We start from the raw sequence: 6,996 nt of genomic DNA, 5'->3' as shown, positions 1-6,996 counted from the left end.
AATTAAGGTGAGAAAGTTTAAACATGGCTTTTTAAATGGTTTATAAATTCGTTAATTAAACTTAACAGTCTTAAGTAGAAAGTCCGTAGTAAACCATGCTTTACATATAGAAAATACACCTTTTGGCTTTAATGGCTAATTCAATCTAAAGGCTGGTTCTTCCTCAACATACCAATTAAATACATTGAAGGTAACGGCCTTAAAAAGGCAAAAAAAAAAAAAAGTTGGAAAAGATTACAGAGATATAAACAGCTTGTATGTTGCTTGCAAAGTAATTTTGAACACCATAATGAAATGGATGCAATTCTATTGAAGTGCCCCACTGATTACACTACAAATGTTTCCTTATATTAACATTTTGGATTTTCTGTGCCATATTTCAACTTTTGCTATATTCATGATGTATACCTTTTTATTCTCTCTTAATCTCAATCTTTTTTTTATTCCAGTTCTAGTTCTATATCATGACTCCTCCCCTAGAATCACTGATTGAAAATCACTTAAGGAAAACGTGGCGGTGATGGTGGCGTAAACTCCAAACAAAAAGTACCGAGTTACATTTAACAAAAGGATTAGACTACAGAATGTGCTGTTTCTGTTCCCTGGTAGTGGAAGGAATGATCAACTGGCCAGCAACACCACCATGGATTCCCCATGGCCAACTTCAAAGGGTGGTTGGTGCCATCTACTGGAAGGCAAGCAGTAGGCAGAGAGCAGATTCTGGGGTTTTGTTTTTCTCCTGGAAATTATCTTACACATACACAATGACTAACAAGGCAATCGCAAAGGACAAGTTTCCAAGAGTGAAAATCCTAAGCCAAGGGAGAAGTTACCGGCAAGCCCAAATGCCTTCTACCTCAACAGCATTTAGTAAGTGTTAACAAATTGATAGCTACAGCCACATACTGCCAACCAAAGAATGGAGAATTCTAGCAGGCCTGAACCTGAATTTTGAGTAAAAATCTCTGTAGGACAGCACAATCATGGGATGACAGCCATTTATGCAATTTGGTGCATACTGCAAGATAAACCGATGGAACTGCAGTTGAAGATGAGGAAGAACAGACACGCATGTATTGAACAGTTCATCTTTCCCGGGTCTCGGGAGAAGCTGAGGCCTCCTCTGAGGGCCTCCTCTTCCCTGCAGGCACAGGCAGGGTGCTCAAAGGTTACCAGCAATGCTAGGTGCCACCTTCACGATGGGTGATGGGATTTCTGACAGAGGTGGGTGTTCAGCACCTCACAGTGGGCAGAGAAGGCCATAAATCCTTTAAGTGTCCATAAAAGTCACTCGTTAGGGGTGAGCATTTGGCTTAGCTGTTAGCATGCTGCCTGTACTACCTGCATCCCATATCACAGCACCTGGCCTAGTGTCCCCAGCTCTATTTCTGATTCCAGCTTCTTACCAGGGGTGACAGCCCAAGTGCCTGGGTCCTTGCTATACACCTGGGAGGCCCAGAATGAATTCCAGGATCCTACTATCAGTCAGGCCCAGCACTAGCTGTAGGGGAACATTTTTGGGGCAAGTTCTCTCTCCCTCTCTGCCTTTTAAATAAAGACTTTAATTAAAAATAACTCTATTCATAATGAATTTGACATCTATCTACTATGACATTAAAATAAATTTTTTAAAAGAGCAATGGCTATTTTTTTAAAAAAGATTTACTTGAAAGAGTTACGGAGAGAGGGAGAGAGATCTTCCATCTGCCCATTCAGTTTGCTGATGGTCACAACTGGCAGTACTGGGCCAGCCAAGTCAAAGCCAGGAGCTTCTTCCAGGTCTCTCACATGGCTATATAGGCCGAGTCACTTGGGTGAGCTTCCAGTGCCTTCCCCAGGACATAAGCAGGGAGCTGGATCAGAAGTAGAGCAACCAGCCCTCTAACAGACATCCATATGGGACACAGGCGTTACAGGCAGCAGCCTAACTTGAAATGCCATAGTGCTATACTCCGTAAAATGTATCTAAAATTTTCTTAGAAGTTGACTTTGTTCTTTGAAGTGTAAAAAATCCGGACTGAGCGTTTTTGTTTCAGTAATATTAACCTTTTCTCTTGTGTCTGCTTTGCACACTCAATATCATATGTGATATATTAAGCTGCAAAATCTTTAAAAATACTGCTTTACAATAATTTTTCACTCAACAAGTATTTGTGGTTTTAAAAACAACAATAGCTGAACAAACTGTGGTATATACATTACACAAAACACCACCAGATTTTCAAAAGGTAAATGTACACATACTGGCATGGAAAGATCTCTAAGGTATAGTGTTAGTAAGTGAGGTGTAAAATGATTCATAGTTGACATTTGTGTAAAAGAAAAAAGCCCAAACTGTGCACTGTCTTCATTTGCAACCATGACATCCATCCATGCATAAACAAAGGAAGGATGCTTGAGGGGATCTGGGGTGAAGAACTCACAATCAGACCATGGGTACTGTTCTGATTAGCTTTGTCTGGGTTTGAACTTTAAAAAAAAAAATGTATTCATGTATTTCTTGGGTAACGAAAGGTCAAGATAAAAGCCAAGAGAAGCAGCTGAAGAAAAAAAGGTGAAAGTCTATTCATGAGTTCAACTAACACTAAGTGTTTTAAACCCATGTCAGGCACCTGTGTGATGTTGGGCTGTCCAAGCTCACTGTCTACTGAAAAAAGCACACAGGAACAATTGACTACAGACCATGCTTGTCAGGCAGCAGTAAATGGTGTGAGAGAAAGAAAAGGAGGACCTGGGGACTATCTGAGGAAACAGGACTCTCACATATTGCTGGTGAAGACATAAAACAGTGTAGCTGCTTTGGCAGACAATGTGTGACAAATGCCTGAAACGTTATACACAACGTGTGACAATAATGATCCAGCAATCTCACCTCCAAGTATACAACGAAGAAACTGAAAACATATATCCATACAAAAACTTTTATACAGATATTCATGAAACAGTCAAAAAGAAAAAAATAGAGCTCAATGGATGAATTAACAAAAATGTGATGATATCTATACAGAAGAACATCATTTGGTCACAAACAATAGTAGGTACACTGATAATTGTTACAGTATGGATGAACTTTGAAAACAGCATGTTACATGGAAGAAGTCAGATGCTGCAAAAAGCTACATTTTTTATGATCCCATACGTATGAAACTCCACAACATAATGGTTTCCACAAGTGGAGGATGGATACAAGGTTTCTTTCCAGGTGATGCAAACATTCTGGAATTAGACAGTAACGATAGCTTATAACTCTGGGAATCTTCTAAAAATCACTAAATTATAAATGTTAAAGAGGATAAATTTTATAGTATGCATTTTATCTCAAATGTTTAAATGTCTGAAAAAAAATTGTCAAGTGAGATAAAGGGATAGAAAGGAAAGGGTTTGCTATTTTGAATAGAGTGGTAAGGAATAAACCTTAGCTTGAGCAGAGACCTATACAATGTAAAGAAGCTATCCATGCAAATATGGAAAGTGTGGAGAGAGACAGAACATTCCTGAAGGAATGAAAAACATGGAAAGAACACCAATAAGACCAGCCAGAGTGCCTGGATGCACTGAACAAGAGGAAAGCCTGTGGGAAGCCAGGGTCCAGGATGTATAGAGGCCTGTAAATCACAGGAAACATTGGACTTTACCCCCTCATGGCAGAAAACAACGGCTGCCAGGAGCAATGTGACCTGAGACACATGATGAGAGGTCCTTCTTTCCTGCTGGGTGGAGGATGAATAAGCAACAACAGTAGAAGGAGAGAGATCTACATTACAAGACCACTGCAATGTCCAAAATAGACAAGTGGTCAGTTTAAAACCTACTGAGGAACTAAGCATGATGGCTCAGTGACTAAATCCTCACCTTGCAAGTGCCAGGATCCCCTATGGGGGTTGGGTTGTGTCCTGGCTGCTCCACTTCCCATCCAGCTCCCTGCTTGTGGCCTGGGAAAGCAGTGGAGGACGCCGCAAAGCCTTGGGACCCTGCACCCGTGTAGAAGACTCAGAAGAAGCCCTTGGCTCCTGTCTTCAGCTCAGCTCAGCTCTGGTCATAGTGGCCATTTGGGTAGTTAACCATCAGATGGAAGATCTTTCTCTGTCTCTCCTTTCTGTAAATCTGATCTGCTTTTCCAATAAAAATAAATCTTTAAAACACACACACACACACACACACACACACAATAACATACTGAGGTTAGAGTCAATAAAATCTGCTAATGAATCAAATGGAACAAGAGAGAGCAATGAAGGATGAACTCAAGAATTTTGGTCTGAGTGGAGTGGATGTAAGGGTCATTTAATAAGAAAAAGCCTGAGAGAAGGAGTTTTAGCACACAAATCATAGTTCAGCTCAGTTCATTTTCAATGTGAGCAGACATGAGTGCAAGACTGAGTCAGGAAAGTGGTCGGGCTGGAAGTGCGCATATGAGAGGCACAGAAGTTTGAAGTCATGTGACTAGAGAAACTAGAAAGTCTAAGCACTGAGCTTTAGAGCACTCTAGCATTTAGCTGTTTGGAAAAAAACGTTCACAACAATACTATGATGCTTGCTTCATGTTGTTCTTCCAGAATTAAGTGATCTATTGGCTGAAAGTTCCTTCAAGGGGCCAGCACTGAGGCATATTGGATAAAGCTATTGCCTGCAATCTGCTCAAGTCTCAGCTGCTCCACTTTCAATCTAGCTCCCTGTGATGGTCTAAAAAAGCCACAGGGGATGGCTCAAGTGCTTGGGCCCCTGCCACTTCCCTGAGAAACCAGAATGAAGCTCCTGGTTCCTGGTTTCTGCCTGACCAAAACCTGGCTACTGTGGCCATTTGGGGAGAATACCAGTGGCTGGAACATCTTTTCCTCTGTTTCTCCCTCCCTGTGTTTCTGCTTTTCAAAATAAAAATAAATAAAACTTTTAAGTTTTTTCAAATTAAGACTTCTCATAAGATGAGAGGTTTCTTCTCAATAAATTTTAAAAAATTTCCTCTTCTATTTTTTTGGTGCCAGCTCATGGGCAACAAAACTACTGATGTACTGGGTTCTTCATTTATCTTTTAAGAATCACAAGTCAAATCTCTACTAATATCATTACCAGAAAAATGGCAATCCCAAAACTAATTTAGTTTGGGGCATAATATTGGGTCCTAGAAGATCTGGCTTCCCTATTAACACAGTAATAATTAGGTCTGCACAAATATGGCCAGAAACAGTCCTTGTCATGAGTAATTGAGAGCTACACAGATTTGTGGTGGGTAGAGTCTTAAGGGATTATTTAACTCAGTGGGCAAGAAGTCTAAGCAAAATAATCAAACTGCCTAGGGTCGCAGCAATTGTGCAATGAGCACGTCAAGTTGTGAAACTCATCTATTTAAATAGTGAAAGCAGAAGGTGGTGTAAACATTGATAATTTCTAACTTTTTAGTCTGAATAGCCTCAGCATGCTCCTCTTGGAAATAGAACAGTATCCATTTCATCTATTAATGATGAAGTAAAGTAAGGTGCTCTGCATATTGTAGCAGGCACTGCTGAAATTATTTTTTACAGGGAACTAACTTGCAAGGTAAGATTTTAAAGATGTACAATAAGTGGTCAAATTTCAGTGCCATAAGGATAAGACTTGTAAAATTATATGAACATAAGGCAAATCATTACAGGATTATTTAAGTAGTGAAAGATTACAAATAATTTGAATGTCCTTACATATCAATTAAACAAATTATGGTCCCTCCTACAATGGGCCACAATGCAGTACCCACAAAAGAGGTAATCCCACCTACACTGATAGGACACATCTTCAGATGTTCCGGTCAGTGAAACTAGGCCAAATGCACAACATGGTATACGGTTTGCTTCCATTTGAATAATAAGATACACATAAATAGGTATGTTTGTATGCACATGAAAAAAAGATACAAAACTAACTCAGCATTAGATACTCTTTATCATCTATGTTTCACTCTTTTGTAGAATTTACTAAAAACAAGACAGAACAAACAAACAAAAAACCCCCAAAATTTTAGACTATAATCAGAGCTTTAATACTGACAAGATATGACACAAAATGGGTGATGGATATTAGCTTCAATATACAAATAAGTTTTTTCAAATGAGAAAAACAAAAGCTTGCCAAAAAACAAATGTCATCTAAGATCTGTAATTAAGAGTTCACAAAAAATTCATATTTTAAAATCTCACTTTTCTCTATAGGATCTAAGCAAAAATAAAGCCAAATACCATTATTTTATCCATTTGAAAGGAAAACTTTAAAAAAATTATTACACCTAATATTTGTGAATACGAGATGGGAACACTTACACTCTACTAAGAGTCATCTGCTACCCTCTAGTTTTGCATGTCAAAGCTTTAAAAAAAATACACACACGAGCTCGGTGCTATAGCCTAGTGGCTAAATCCTTGTCTTGTACCATAGGATCCCATACGGGAGCCAGATTGTGTCCTGGCTGCTGCACTTCTCATCCAGCTCCCTACCTGTGTTATGGAAAAACAGTAAGAGGATACTCCAAAGCCTTGGAACCCTGAATCCACATGGGAGACCCGGAAGAAGCTCCAGGCTTCTGCTTTGGATCAGCTCAGCTCTGGCCATTGCAGTCACCTGGGGAGTGAACCAGTGGAACAGAAAATGTTTCTCTTTCTCCTGTCTGTAATCTGCTTTTCCAATAAAAGTAAATCAATCTTGGAAAAAAAAAATGCACACAAACACCTTTATCTTATCCACCAGTGCTACATTTAAGAGCTGAGCCTGAAGGAACAATGGACAAGTATGATATGTATGTACATATATATCTACATGTCTATCCTCACATGTGTGTGTTATAAAACCTACATACATGGGTAGAGACACAGTAGTCATAAGTCAAGGGAGACAACCCAATGTTTACCATCAATAGATTAGCTAATAAGCTAGTACAACAACCACATACCTACTAAAATGTCAATTTCCAAATGAATGTAGAAAAGATGTTCATGGGGCTGGTGTGGTGACATAAAATGCTAACCTCTA

Source organism: Ochotona princeps, chromosome 8 (genome assembly GCF_030435755.1).
Source record: "Ochotona princeps isolate mOchPri1 chromosome 8, mOchPri1.hap1, whole genome shotgun sequence".
NCBI classification, from domain to species: Eukaryota; Metazoa; Chordata; class Mammalia; order Lagomorpha; family Ochotonidae; genus Ochotona; species Ochotona princeps.
Note: the sequence above shows the minus strand (reverse complement) of the source record.